Here is a 16,096-nt window from a genome sequence, read left to right on the forward strand (position 1 = left end):
TGGTTGTGCTGCTGTTCAGTGGGACCTGGACAAGCTGACAGGAACCTCATGAAGTTCCACAACAGGAAGTGCAAAGTCCTGCACCTGAGGAACAACCCTAGGCACCAGTACATGCTGGGGGCAGATGGGCTGGAAAACAGCTTGGCAGAAGAGGTCCTGGGGGTGCTGGATGAACATGAGCCAGCAAGGTGCTGTTGCAGCAAAGACAGACAACAGTGTCTGGAGCTGCATTAGGCAGAGGGTCACCAGTGAGTCAAGGGAGGTCATCAAACCCTTCTCAACACTATCAAGACTGCATCTGGAGTGCTGGGTCTAGTGGGTTGCCCAGTACAGAAGAGACATGGACATACTGGAGTGAAAGGCTACACAAATGATTAAAGGACTGGAGCATCTGTAACACAGGGAGAGTCTCAGCGAGCTGGGGTTGTTTAGCCTAGAGGAGAGAAGGCTTGGGAGAATCTCATCAATGTGTATAAATGCCTGACAGAAGGAAGTAAGGAAGATTGAGCCAGGCTCTTCTCAATGGTGCCCAGTGACATTACAAAAAGCAATGGGCACAAATGGACCCACTTTCTGTGGGCCTGGTAAAACACTGGAACAGGTTGTCCAGACATTGTGGACTTCCTATCTGTGGAGATACTCAAAACATGTCTGGACAAGGCCTGGAGCAACCGCTCTAGCTGACCCTACTTTGAGAAGGGGATTGGCCTAGATGGTCTTCAGAGGTCCTTTTGAACTGCACTGATTCTGTGGTTTATTGGCCAAAGTTCTTCTGACTTGCTTTTACAACTTCAAACCCCTGGACTTTTTTAAACTTTCTGGAAACATTCTAGGAGGATAGTGCAGCACTGGAACAGGTTGCTCAGAGAGATTATAGTCTTCATCCTTTCAGACCTCTAGATGATGAATCAAAGCCAAGGCTGCCCTTGTTTAACACTGGCAGTAATCCTTATTTGAGTGGGAGGTTGGCCTAGATGACTTCCAACCAAATGTGTCTGTGATTGTGTCTCCCTGTGAATTTTAGATCTATGTGTTCATCAGACGTGATTTAAAAAGTGAGTAAGGATTTTTGCTAATCACCTTGAATAGGATCAGTATGATGAATTGATCCAAGCAAGTTAACCTCCTGTAGCTGCGGTTCTTTGAGGGGCTGTCGTTATGCACGCAGCGACCTACCTTCTATCCTTGCTGTTTGGAATTTCTGCAGCTGAGGATTCCTGCCACTTCACATGCACAAAGAACAACTTCACCTGTTTTACCTGCAGGTGTCATAACATAGAAACAGTGCAACAAAAGAGTGTCTGATTAACAAGAAGCCCAATTGTACCAGGGTGCCAGCAATGAAAGCTCTGTGGTCAACACATCTGAGTAACTATGTTTGCTTCTACATCGGTAACTGTTTCCTGTTTATGAAACAGGTGTAAGATTATGCAACAAAAGTACCTAAGTTCCACTGCTCTCTCTTTTTATCGGCAATAACATGGAGAGGTTGTCGTTGGGGTAAGGATAGTTTGCCTCTATGCTCATCCATTTTGATGATTCTCCACAATAAATGAACTGTATTGAATAATCAAATCCCTTCATGTTAGCTAACTAGCTTTCAGATAAAGTGAAAGCTGATGTCACATTGGCTACAGTATTAGATAATGGTAAATTTTCATGCATACCTATGCTAGTTACAGCATGTGGGCTTGCTTTGATTGTTTTTAATGCTGATTATCAAATGAAAGACTGTCCTCAGTGTTCTGTTCTGTATTTCCTCCTCCTCCTCCCTTAGGAAATGGGTGGAAGGTGGGGGAAGGGAAGGAGGAGTGAGATAACACTGCAAATCGTGTTGCAGCACATTATCTTCTGGAATGGCAGGTGATCTGAGGTTGCATGCATCTTTGAGAGATGTTTTCAGAAGTTGATACAAGCATAACTTCATTGACTGCGTGGTTTTACTTCACTGAGTGATCTAGTTGCGTAGTTGTGCACAGGCTTGCACGTAGGTCTGAATTTATTTGTTCTGTAATAAGTGTGTTGTATCAGTGTATATGGTTTTGAAGTAGATGTAAAAAAATGTTTTTCACATTTACAGCTAGTTATAGCTAAGTGTACTTTAGTTTCAGACAGTGGCTTGATTAGAAATTTGAAAAGCAGGGTTTGTATGTGTTAGCAGGTATTCCTCTAAATATAGTAAATACTTCTATTGGCCCACTTTCTGTATTTTATGCAATTGCAGTAACAGTTATTAAAATACCTTTGAAATACCATAGATTTTGTAGAATTCTGTCAGGTTATATAAATTCAAGACTTACTTCCCCCCCCCCCCCTTCTTTAGTTTCTTTGCAAAGAATTTAGTAGGTACTCATCTTTTTATTTCCACCAACAAAAAAGGCATCATAAAATATATTCACTACAATAAAGATGAACATTTAAATATGAAAAGTACTTTAGTAAATGCGACATTAGGCAGTTTACATTGTGAGAGTGTTAAGGTTGTCAGGCTAGTTTAAACAGATACAGGACGTGGGAAAAAATTGAGTGGTTTAGAAAGTTAAGATCTATGTGTATATACACAGAAAATGTTGCCAGTAGGAAAGCAACAGGTATCTTTAAAAAAATGATCCCATTTTTCTCTCCACTTTCTGTATTAGTCTTAATGTTGGCTGCAGAAGCTCTGACACCAGATCACAGACCTAAGCCTCTTTTCTGTTCCTTTGGCACTCTGGTGAGGTAATGCATTCTCTTCACCCAGCAACGTGTAGCTTTTTGGTGACTGGAAGAAGGAACAGTCAGAGATCCAAGCTGCCAAAACAGAATTGAAATGCAGAGGAGAGACAGTTACTCAACTGAAAAAAAAAAAAATAAAGGAGAGAATACATGAAGAAACAAGATGAAGAGAGGAGTGGGTATAAGGATACAGACAAAGGAAAATTAAATAATTTTATCTCAGATCAGATTTGTCATTCTCAAGACAGATGAACACAAGCTGTTGGACTTAAAACAATCACCAACAAATAACACCCCTCTTTCTTCCTCGTTGTCTGTCCCCATGAAATGTGTCTCTGCTACTTCTCATTCTAACCATGGGTTATATGACTCTTTAAGAATGAAAATAAAAACCAAAAGGAAACATCCTGAACTGTTGTTTAAAAAGATTGTAAATACATTCTCTCCCTTTTGATAATATCAAATAAAAATGTTAGATACTGGTTTGACATCATCTGCGGCCATAAAGAAAGGAAACTTACCAACTGTGCTTGAAAACATAGTTTATTGTCTAGTAAAAGTGGTTTCACTTTCATGTTCATTAAATATAGTAATGGAGGAGTCAGGAGACGAAATTAACTTTTAAATCATTGTTGTCTGAGTTATTTTGAAAATCAGCAAATTAGTTGCATAGTTGAGGACCTGAAGTGGGCAAAATTGCATGTACAAGGAAACTATTGTTTTGAGTTGCACAAAGCACTTCAGTTGCATTTATATGCAACAGTAGAATTGGAAGGCGGAGGAAGAGTAGGACTTACATACTTTAGCACAACAAAATGTGAATAGTTGTATGTAATTTACGTGCAGATATGGGGTTTTTTTAGGAGTTTTTCAAAACAGACACAAATATGGAAACTAAGAACTTTTGTAGTGCCCCTGTACTGACAAGGTTTAAGGTTTTTAAGGGGGGGTAACCTGCTATGAAAAAGCTGAACTGCATAGTCCAAAGATGATAGTTGTGTTTCTGATTTTTATGCTCACAAAATAGTAGAAACAATTAATGAAATACCATGTTGTTCAGCCTGAATTAGTTATTTAATTCTAGGTGAATGGCTGGATTTTTATTTGATTGAAAATCCTTAGAGAAGCATAATGATTTGAAGTACATGGATTTTTATTTACAGAGGGCTGTTTTATTTGTGGGTTGGTTTTGTTTTTCTTTCAGTTCTGATTTTCAATGTGTTCAAAAACTGGAAGAAGAAGGGAGAGATGAGCAGCTGGGAGCTATGCGTAGTAGGAAGAAGATGGCATTGTTCCCTGTAAGAAATACCCATGATTTGGTTTGGACCACTTGTGGAAAAGACAGCATGCTTCTGTTTGATCTTTTGGAGCTTTTATAAAATTATGTATAGAAATGTACAGACTCACTGAGGCATAATGGAGTAAAGAAGTGAGGATGGTCCATTAAGCAGCTCCCCAGCCCCCACCCATACAGTATTTTAGTGGAAAAAAAACCCAAAACCAAACCCAGATTTCAGACTGAACATGTGATCTAATTATATGTTCTGGCTATTCTGTGATTTTTGACTACAGCCTATCACTGTGTATTCAAGTGATCATTAAGATGACCCCAGTTGATACAATTCACAGTTGCAGGATTGTATCTTTTGACTTTTTAACTTTTCTAAGTTAATTCTGTTAGAACTGAACAGCCTTTCCCCCTTAGTTTCTACAGCAAAGTTTGAATGGACTGGGATTTTTCAGCTTGGAAAAAGACATTCAAATGCTTGAAGAATGTGAATGAGAAGCTGCTTTCTGAGGTAGGCTATTGTACGCTGTAATGAAATTATGATGCAGATGTTTTAAAACAAGGGAGTAGATTTTCTCATAATGGTTAAGTTTTGCCATTAATTGTTTCTGGATGTGTATGCTGACAGTATGGTTTGTCCTAAGCCTCAGGAAAATTATTAGATAGATAACCCCGGTAGGAATCACTAATATGGATACAATTTATGATTTAGGGAGTACCTAAATTGCCAGTGGTGAAAAGTTGCTAAACTGTGTAATGAAGTGTGTTTTCACTTGCACTGTTCTTAGATGGTTTCCCTAGGTATTCATAAGTAGCCACTCTCAGAAATAGCATGCTGAGCTGGGTATTTTGAGAGTGTATGACTGTTTTTCTGTAAAAGGCCTTAAAATAATGGAAAGAAACATTCTGCACAATAGATAGTGATATTAAAAAGCTTGGAAAAAACCCAAAACAAACCAAGCAAAAAACCCACAACCAAACAATTTTTTTTTTAAAAAAAGGAAAGTAACCAACCTGCCTGTGGTGGCTTGTCATAATTGTGATAAAATACAGCAAAAATGCAAACTACTCGTCCTGCAGCTAGAAGGTAAAAATTAGATACAGAGGGAGAACTAGTGTTACCTAGGAACTGTGGACCCCTGAATATAATATTCCTCACTCTCCTTTTTTTAAAACCAAAACAAAACCATTGTAACTAATGCCTTGTATGTTCAAAATAAGGACTGTGTCTGTCTTGACCACAGTATTAATTCTTTTTTAATTCCTTCTGCCTTTAACCAGTTTATATATTTTGGTCTTATTCCTACAAATTATTCTGAGTGAGTAGAACTACAACAGCATTCTTTTTAGATCAGTTAGTAGTATTGGGATTTCCACCGGCTTTTGGGATAGGGAGTCCGTGATCTCTCACTTCTAATTGAGAGGCTTCCTTTCAGACATTGTAGTAGAGTATGAGGTTTTATTTTAATATGACAGTTGGGATCTCATGCATTCTTTTTCTTTTATATTTAAATAATACCTGAGTTAGCTATCTGAGGTCTTTAGCTCTCCATTGCTAAAAGGATAGCAGGAAGGAAAAAGTAGGTAATCATCTACAAAGGTGCCAAAAGCAAACTTTAGCATTTGTTCTCTGGAATACATATCTCATATTTTTATGTGACGTGGTAAATGTATCTTATTTCATGGAGTGGGTTGTAAAAAATTGTACATTATACAATTTTGTTTCATGATGATTTTCATCATGAATTTATCTTAACAGAATTGAGCTGATAACATTGTCCTAGACCAGTTTGGGGTCTGTATTGCAACACTGAATAACTGCGTTTACATAGTGACTTCAAAGAACGCACATACAGCCTTCGTATCTTTTATTCTTTGCATGGTATCTCCTATGGCAAGCTTATTATTCTAACTGAATTTTTTTGTAAGTAGAAATTCTAAAAGCAGTTTTATATCTACTAATTTAACTATGACATTTTAAACTTTTTTAGAAAAACCTGTATATCTCTTTGGCTTTTTAAAAAATATGATCTAATCATTTTACATGCTTTTAATCTGTCTGCTTGGCAGGATTACAGTCATCTCATAACACTAAGGACTATGTAGGTATTTATGACTACAATTCTGGTGTGTATGCCTTTTTTTTAGTTTTGTTTAGCAGAATTGGCATCTAGGCTATGAAAGACTCTGAGCCTACTCTCCAAGTTATGCCAGTAAATACTAGTGTCTTACAAAAATTTTAACTAAGCGTGTGTATCAGTAACAAAAGAGTAATTGGGGTGTGACATTGATGCTGGTGCCTTGTGAAGGGAGTAACTTTCAGACAGAAGGAAACATTACTTTTCCCAAGCCTTTTCCTTTCAGGAAGTTTTAGAAACAGTAGTATTTCCTTTTCTTCACAAATTCCTATCTTTGTTTGCTTTTAAGATTACTTAAATACAACTAAATTCTTTAGGGCTGGCTTGTAATGGTATTTTATCTTGGTAACATCACACAAGGAAAGGATGAAATGGCCTCTTATAAATATTATGGACTACATGGAAGAAGAAGAATTAAGCATGTATCTTTTTCTGTTGGTTCATCTGTCTATTAAGGTAGGATGACTGTGATCTTTCTATATCAGTTTTCAGAATCCACATTTTAAGATACTGTTTCCCAAGCTGTTTTTTGGGGTGTTTTTTTTTTTTTTTTTTTTGTATGTTGAGTGTATAACTGACAATGGAAAGCACAATCTAAAACTTTAGCTCTGTGTTGGACTGTGTACAGCTCTCAAGAACTGAACGTACTGTAAGAGTCCCTGTTCTTGAAGAGATTCCTTCCACTGGAGACAGGTTGAAGAGCACCCTGCAACTCAAGAGTGAGATACATTGTTTGTGCTGAAAAAAACCATTATCATCCCTATTTTACTATGTATTCTGTTTTTGGTATTAGTTGATAATATAGGTATATGCCCGAGTCAGAATGTCTCTAAAACTGTTTCCAAATACATACGTTACCCAGGGTTGGTGGAACGGTTTGATTTAGGATTCTTAATTTGCCTGAAGTGAAGATAAATTCACTTTTTGTTAGCCATGAGATCATCCTGTTTTCTCGGTTGTTCACAGATCTGAACAAATGCTGCTTTCCTAGTCTTAAATTAACTATCCATTCTTTTGCAAACTGTGTCCCTTGGATCTCTCTTCTAGGGAAGAAGAGTTTCATAATTTTGCCTTTCTTTCCTCTTCAGAGTCAGCTGGTGTTTCTTTGCCAGAACTATTGGGAAGGTGGTTCCAGAAAAGGCTCCCAGGATGTTTGTAGAAGGAGCAGCACCGCTTCCTAAATAAATGTTAACTTTATCCATGGAAACAGTATATCAGATGTGAATATTTATTCCTTTTCATTAATCTAGTAGATATACAGTGAATTTTTAAGACAGATTGGTTGAAATGTTTGTTCCATAGTGCTGCTTTCACTGCTAATGCTTATTAAAGAGAAACTGCATTTCTGAAGTGCTTGAAAAGAACTTTCAGATTTTTTTCAGGCAAGAGGATTAAGCCAGATTTATTTTCACAGGGTATGCCTGCGCAAGTCACAAATCAAAAATATTTTCTCTATGCCTTGATCTACACTTGCTTGGTGTTTTGTTTGTTTGTTTCAAACCTACTGCTACCACCAAGAAATGGTGTTAATAGATGGAGTGATGAAAGTGAATGATAGAAGCAGTAAATAAAGTGTGTTGACACTCACCTGTAGAAAACCTTCTAACCACTAATAGAGCTGCACTTTGGGAAGTAAAGTGAAGAACAATTAGTGGTTTGCTTGTTTGGGGGGTGGTTTTGTTCTTTTTATAATTCAAATATAGATATAAAACTCTAGAAGTTTGGATAAGTATACGTGGCAAAAAATTGACCTGCAAGATTCACAAAACTATCTTGTGTATTAAGGACTTCAATTCACAAGCATATTACTATGTTGTGACAAGAAATCTGTCCTTCAGCTGGTTTTGCTTGTGTTGTGTGTATATACTTGCATCTGTATGCTTATATATATATTCTGTGTTGCAGAACTGTAGCATGCCCTATAGTTGTAATGGAACAGCTTTTATTATTCTGCAGTAATTTATTTTCATAAGCTTTAAAAATTCCTTTATGGTGTAAAGTAGCTTTTGCCTGTTGATAGTAAACTACATTTATTTCTTTTCATGAGGAGGAAGAAGGATGGAAGAAATCTTTTTATATGCAGCTGTACATACAATACATGTACAGTCTTGACTTAAGATAGAAGTAGCCACAGAAACTGTCAGTAGCCACAGAAACTGTCAGAAGCCTTGAAAAGCATATGATTTCGTTGAGATGTGCCTTACAGTGGATAATCCACTATGGCAGGGAGGATTAGAGAATAAGTAAATTAAAAATAAATGGCGCTTTAAAATTTTAGAGACTCTGATTGAGCACAGGTATATAAAAATGTCTATGTTCATCATATGTTAAAAGAGTATTAAAGAAAGCATGGTGCTGAAGAAATTATTATTGACATTTCCTATCATCACTGCATTACACATATATTTAATTATCATGGCAAATGACAGCTAGTTTTTGAGGTGATAAATAGATTTGTCTCTTATACTTGAAATGTTTCCTGAACTAGAAAATATCATCTTTCCAGACAAAGCATTATTTTTAAGTTAATGTAGAGGAACAGTAATGTTAGGAAAAAGAAAACCACTAATGTTAGGAGAAATACCTGTAAAATATCCCACTTAATTAAATTCACAGAACCAAATGGTGAATTTCCAGAAGCACACAGATGTGTGAAGTGCTGCTTAAGAGCTGAAGAGCTGTGCAAAGCCAAGGCAAAATGGAGGAAACAAATCTTACAGGCTGTCTATGGCACTGGCAAAGAATAACAACAGGGAAGGCGGGTATACAGCTATTCACCTCTAAAATTGAGTTTTACCCAGCGTTGAGTTTGCGTGGGATTTAGATTTCCAAGGTTGGAGTGATCTGAATAACTGAAAAATCTAATTAACTATCACCATTGTTTAAAGTTTCTAGTAAAAACTTTTATAAACTTTGAAGACTGTGCTGAGCCCAGGCCTGGAGGTGCAGCCATCAGCACGTTTAGGTGTTGAACTTCCAGCAAAGGCTGTTTAGAAACCACGGGTGGACATCTGTACTACTGCATTCTTACAGAAATGCAAACCAGGAGGAATGAGCTGAGCACATTTGATGCACATAGACAGTAAGGAGTTAAGCCCAAACCACAGCTCTTTTTTCTTTGCCAGATTTCAGAAACATACAGGGTACCAATGCCTGTATCCTGGTGCTTAAGGCACTCTCCTAGAAAGTGAGAAGGATGGATCTGAATAGATGGGGAGTTTCTGCTTAGTGAATCAGTGTTTCCCCTTAGTGCTTTAGTGTCTAGGCTGTTATGTGGGAAATGGGCAGTAACATCAATTAATCCAGTTGTCTGGATACAGATAATATGGTTGAGAAAACTAAATGTGGGAAATGTTTAATGTAATTTGAGGTGCTTACGTCAGGTGTACCTTAGGTATCTAAATCCATAAAAGAGGTAAAATTTCAGAAACCTTTTTCTTGCATATTTAGTTTTGGTGGTTGTAGGTATTTCTTTTACTCAGGATACTGACTATTGTGAATACTATTTTTCTGTACCTAAGGCTGTACATACAGTGTATAGACAATGAAGGGGCTTAATGGAGCCTGTGAATTCCATCCCTAGAGCCAGCCACCTAATTTCTTATGCTCTAGCCTTTAGTGTTGAGTCTTATTTTGGATCTGACCCTTGGATACACTTTAACAAGAGCAGTTAAAACTCGTACGGTGAGATCACATAAGGCACATTTGTTATTTTTAATAGTTCTGTACACAGAGAATAAAAGATTCCATTTTTCAGTTTTACAAAAAATTCCTTTTAAACAGTCTGAAAGCAGCCTTATCTTTGATTCCTGATGAGTATATCTTTAATGGAAAAGAAACACAAGCAATGAAGAAAAAAATTTAAAAGCTTTTCAGTGCACAGTATATTACAAAATGGACAGTGTGTATGTAAAGAAAACTTTCCAGGTCGCACAGAACTGTGCTGCTTGTCATGCTCGTGTTAATGGTATTCACTATTTAGTATATGTAAAAATACTTCTTTATAGTCAGCCAAAACCCTTCTCATAATTTGTTGTCAAATACCTACCTAAACAGGCATAGGCGATACTAATGCCAGTATTTGCATCTGTCTCTCATTTTCTTGTGTCTTGTTGCAAGGCTCTTGGAGGTACCAGTCTTAATCAGTACACAGAAAGTGGAAAGATGTTGATGAAATCTGTAGATGAGACTGTGAAAAGCATCATTAAATAGTGAAAGATCATGATGATATAGAGGAAAGATTGAATAATTCTGAAGACTGAATTGATTAGGGTGACATGTAGTAGAAAGTGCAAATGTCAAAAAAAGCGTTTTTACATTTATCAGTAGAAGAGTGCATGAGAAAACCTGAGAAGCGCTAGCTGACCCAAGTGATAATTGCCAAGCAAAAATGAATCTGAATTCTGTAAAAGGCACATTTGATAATAGGCTGTGTTAGATTAAGTATTTCTGAAATAGATAGAAATAAAATAGTGCCATTTTACAAAGCACTGGAAAGATCTAACGTAAAATTTTGTATTCAGGAATGATATATTATGATTTTAATACATGCAGCTAAGGACTAGGAGAGTGATTTATTTGATGTACACAGTTAAAGTTTAAAGGAGTTGTGCCCCTCCCCCCATGAGAGGGTAAACACTGAAGGAAGAAGAGCTACTTAGACAATGGTTCTAGCAAAAGAATAAATATCTATAAGGTTGGGCATGAATACATTTAGGTTGGAAATTGGAAGGAGTATTGAACCATCCGGAGTTGTGTGGTTCTGAAAGAGCTTTCAATTAAAGTTTTATCTTTTATAGCCCTGTGGTAGATATCAAACAGAACTTGGTTAAAGAAAAATCGTATGATAGGATTGGCCATGTTGGACTTTCTTACGTAAGTCTGGCTGTATGCTTCTGCTTGAGCAACACAGAGAAGCACAATAGAGCCTTGGTCTACAGCTGTGGCTCTGAAGCACTGTAGTGACTGTAGACTGATTAACATCACCCATCTTCTATAAACTCTTCCATCTGAGAGGTTTACTTTAAAGTAAGCTGTCTTTCTGTGTATAACCTGAAGGAAGTTCAAGTTCTGGTTAAAATGTTCCCTTCTGCAGAATGGTATGTCAAGGTTTTCAGTGCCAGTGTAACGGTTTAGGCTTCAGGACTTCTTTTTATTTTTTAAAAACAACCTTTTCTCCTTTGTTGACCACTGGACATTAACTTGGAAAACACAACCATCCAAGGAACATGTCTCAAGTGGGCTGGGCTTTCATAGCATATAACAGAAATTTTATGTAATGTTGTACTTAATGGTGCAATCCGATGAAACAATAAAGATGAGAAAAATACAGCCATGACATGACAAATGAATGTCCTACAGTAATGTACAGAAAGTATTTAGCAATTATGATTCTGTTAATAAAAGATTAGAATAAATGTACAATGTAGATTAGAAAAATGTAGAGTAAATGTCCTTTTTTAAAAAGGATGTAAATACCTAAAATACAGAGGAAATATTATTTCAAATAAATTATTATAGATAAACTTTACTATAATAGTAATCTTACCTAGCTTTCATAGGTTCAGCAACTAAGTTGCAAGAAGGGTTTGGGCTTCTAAAGATAGGAACCTCCACGTGAGCATGAGTTCAAGGACACTGGAATGCAATTTGAGTGCTTATCTTTTAAATATTTTAAGTTTATGTAAGGTTATTAGATATGACTGTGCCCCCCTTGTCTCAGCCTTTGTAATGTGAGTTGTTTGTTAGTAGTTTGCAAGAAATTTTGTGCCTAAATAGCTAACCAAATAATGAATTCTGCACCAAACTGTCTTGCTCAGTATTCTTACTTCAACAGTAGCCACAAGCAGGTGCCTAGAGAAGAGTAAGAATAGGATTAACCCATATGATACTTCCTAATACTCTTGCAGCTTCTGAGCATTTTCAGCTTGAAGGTTTTGTAAGCTTTTGGGGGTTAGTCTGTTTAGATGCCTGCAGTGAATCTCTCTCACAAGTGATTGTCTGGTTTTTCCTTGACCTCATCATGTGAGCTTCTTGCATTTGGTGTCCCAGGCACAGAGTCCAGGGGGCTGCTGCTCATTGTTTGAAGTCCTACCACGTGTTTGATTGTGAACCTGGCTCCTCCTACCTTTATGTGATATCCATTCATTTGTTTTATTGCAAGAAAACATGAATACTTAATGTCTGTCTAAGGTGTTGCCACTAAAGATTTTGTAGATCTCTGTCATACCAGCTCCCAAACTCACATTTTTTGCAAACAGAAGAGTCCCAATCTATTTGAACATTCCTTGTATGGGGGCAATTCATAACACAGGTTGTTCTTGCCCTCTCAGAACCCTTTCCACTTCTGCCGTGTCCTCTATTGAGAGGAACAGGCAAAAGCTTCATGCAATATTTAAAATATGGAACAAACATAAGTTTATAGAATTCTATAGAATGACCTTTTTGTGGTTTATACTCTTTTCCTTTCCTAATATTTCCTAATTTTCATAATACTTCTTAAATTTCTTAATTTGTTTTTTTAGTATGGCCAAGCACTGAGCTGATGCTTTCATGGAATTATCTAGCATAACCCCACTGTTCTGCTCCTTAGTGTTACTGGTCTACACGAGCCTCTTGTTTTATATATGAAGCTAGGATTAGTTTTCCATACACGTATCATTTTACATGAATCTAAATTGAATTTCACCAGCCATTTTATTACCTGATCACTCAGACTGATAAGGTGTTTTTGCTGTTCTTTAAGGCACTTATCCTTACTACCTTGAATAAGTGTGTACCACAGTAGATTTTTCTCACCTCACTGATGTCCTGCCATCCCTTTCTCCTTCTCCCTTGCCATGTTACTTATGGATGTGTTAAACAGGACAGTTCCCAGTACAGCCCCCTGTGCAAGTGTCTTCCCTCCATTGTGAAAGCTGAGTCTGAACTCCTGTCTTCTGGTTCCTCTATTTTAATTAGTTATTTTTCCATACCACAACCTTTGCTTTTATGTGTTGGCAGCTGTTTCCTGAAAAGCCTTTAGTGAGGAATTTTGTTTAAAGGCTTTTTTAAAAAGTGACTAGGCTGTGTGAGCTGGATTGCCCTTGTGCACAAGGTTGTAACCCCTGCAGAGAATTCAGCAGGTTTGTAAGGCAGATCTTGTCTTTACAGAAACTATATTGGCTCTTCACTGATGGATTGCGTTTAGTGAGCTGTCCACTAATTCTGTCCCTTATTATACTTTATATTATCAAATCTCAGGCTTACCCAAATCTATTCCTCAGAACTTTATTGTTTCTCAAGCTTGGCATTGCATTTGTCAGCTCCAGTGTTTAGGTACCAAAGGAATTGTAGTCATTTGGCTACTTCATCTTGTATTTCATTAGAACCCTTGGGTGAATACCACTGAGCCTAGGCGATATGTTAATTTGTGTGTTTGTACCGTAACTTCTTCCATAGTTACTTTCATTTTAAACTGAACCTCTGCTTTGTGACTTAATGACTTAGTTGTTTAGCCAGCTGATTACGCTTTACCCTGGACCAGCATTTGCCTTGGTGAGTTGTGTACTCTGGCATTGTGCTCCTGGTATGATACCCTTCAGTAATCTATACTTCTGCCTGTAAGGATTCAGTTGTTTTAGGAGCGCCTTCTGGCTTGTTTTAAGTCATGCTAATTTTTACATACTTTCACCTTCTGAAGATTAGCACAACTGTGGTGATTTTTCTTGGCATTTGTGCCCATGCAGTGATACTGATTTTAAGTACGTTATAGTCAGTGGCACTTTCCCTGTGAGGTCTTGGACTGGCTCTATGCATTCCTCGGTGCAAGGATGTCATGGGTTGTATTTCCTGTTTTATGATGCTAATCATGAAAAAACCTCTGATCTAAAAAAGCCAGTGGGATCTAAAAATGTCATATTTATAATGTTTGTTCCATCTACATCACGTCTAATACAATTGAGTGCTCTGCCTTTTCTACATCGCTGATGTCTGTTAGCAGGTGATGCCTCTGTTCTGATTGGTGTCACTATCATGGTAGCAGGTAGCAAGATGCAGCGAAACTTTTTATTTCTACCTGAAATTTCAGTCCATGCAGCTTGTCTGCTAGTCACTGAAATGATAGTTTGTCACTTAGATTTGACTTTAAACTCTCTTTTTAATGCATAGTTCTGTTGTACACCTAGCACAGTTTACCTTTATCTGTGTATTTTGTGTCTCCAGTCTTCCTTTCACAGTTTCCAATATGTCTGGTATATTAATGTTTTTATTTAGGACAAGAAATTGATCTAAAATGGTCCTTTCAATTTTCAATTCCTGTTCTACTGCGGAAAGGATAAATAATGTATTCTGCATTATTAATGCATCCATAAATATTGAGACAGAGGCATTAATAATTTGATAAAATTCAGCATTTAAAACAGTTTAAAATGTAACTGTATATAAAATGAAAGTTAGAAAAGAAAAAATGGCATGGAAAAGTACAGAATGAAACGTCTTAAGTGCTATGCACTAAAAGTATGAGCTGTAATAGTACATGCTGTTAATGTAGAAATGCTGGTGATGTAGAAATATGCAAATAAGTACTTTTTTCCGTTCTTCTGTGGAAACCCCAGAATAATAAAATGGAACAAAGAGCTGAACAGATCAGCCAGAATAGTAACAATGGAATTATATACTTGACAGAACATTTTTATGTTAAATGTATATCCCTCTCATTTTAAGGGGAAAATAATTTGTTTTGTTCAAAAAAAGGAAGTGGCATTTTCTCTTAATTAAACCCAATACAACCAAGTCACACAATCAGCATTTTCTCCTTCTGATCTCTAGTATTAGGTGAGTCTGGCACCAGTAGGTCAGGATTCCACAATTATTTGGGATTTGACCCCTAAAACTAAGATCTTCAGGGCAGGAGTAATGTCTTTATTCAGCATCTAGCACTAAATAAAGTCTCAGCATGATACTGCAGTAAAAATAATAATAAACACAAAAAGAAAACCTTTTCAGTTTTTATGATCACTTCTTTACCCTTTGTTTTATTTGTTCTACTATGAGAACCCACACAAATCATTTGGCCTTTTTTTTTTTTTTGATTAATTTTATGTAAATTTAACACCCTGAACAATTTAGCATTATCCTAGCAGGATTTGTAGAAAGTGTTCTCTACCTATATAGATTTAGTACATGGTGTTTGAGGCAGTTAGCCCATGCATGAACTAGAGGTGCCTGGTGAAAGTTCTTTAATCCAAGTCTCAGAAGACTTTTCAGCTGATCTGTGGAATTTACTGAATACTTAAGATTAACCATCCACATTTCAGTGAACAAGCTCCAGGAAGCTTGCAGTTTAAATAATGTGAATAACATAAGTAAGTACTGTCTGTGTTTCTTCCTTCCACCTCCCAAATTCTTTGAAATTCAGCAACGCTTCAGAGCTGTGCAGTGAAGTCCTTCCGTTTTCTTTATATTCTCTATTGTCAGGAGTTAAAAATAGAATTATGAATGCAGCAATAAGCTGCTAAAATATGTAATAAACTGTTTCAAGACTTTCTAATTGTCTTATTTTATATATATGTTCATTAATGCATGAGGAAATCTGTAGCACATATGAACAAGCAGCTACTTTCATGCTTAATATATATAGCATCTTGAAAGAGTATTTTAATACTAAAAAACTGAAATGCTTTCTTTAACACAGAAATGTGGCAAATGTAGTATGCGCCCAGCCAAAGATGATAATTTAAAACTTATTAAATACTGAATACAGTGTTTATATACTTTCTGGTAACTTGAATTTCTCAGAACAAGTTTTACTGTGAAATTTGCCAATTCTTTGCTCTTTTCAGCAGGAAAATGTAAGTGAAGAATCCAGTAATATCACCAGTTGAAGTTAAGAATTACCTTTTTGTGTGTGCACAATATTTGTAACTATTGAAATTTGCCTCCCAGGTAGTGCATATGTTTATCTTTAAAATCATTT

General features: G+C 36.7%; 1 protein-coding gene across 9 annotated transcripts in view; it reads left to right on the top strand.

The window, feature by feature from the left end:
- The window catches only part of WASF1 (WASP family member 1), a 102,054-nt gene that overhangs the window by 32,198 nt on the left and 53,760 nt on the right, over positions 1 to 16,096 (top strand). Inside the window, exon 1 of one of the 9 annotated variants that reach the window (XM_074819354.1) lies at positions 6,582 to 6,597. The exons of the other annotated variants lie outside the window; for them this stretch is intronic. The gene's annotated coding sequence lies outside the window, so the exon portion shown is untranslated. Of the gene's footprint in view, positions 1 to 6,581; positions 6,598 to 16,096 lie in introns of those variants that run through there. 9 annotated transcript variants of the gene reach the window in all.

Source organism: Strix aluco, chromosome 3 (genome assembly GCF_031877795.1).
Source record: "Strix aluco isolate bStrAlu1 chromosome 3, bStrAlu1.hap1, whole genome shotgun sequence".
Taxonomy (NCBI): Eukaryota; Metazoa; Chordata; class Aves; order Strigiformes; family Strigidae; genus Strix; species Strix aluco.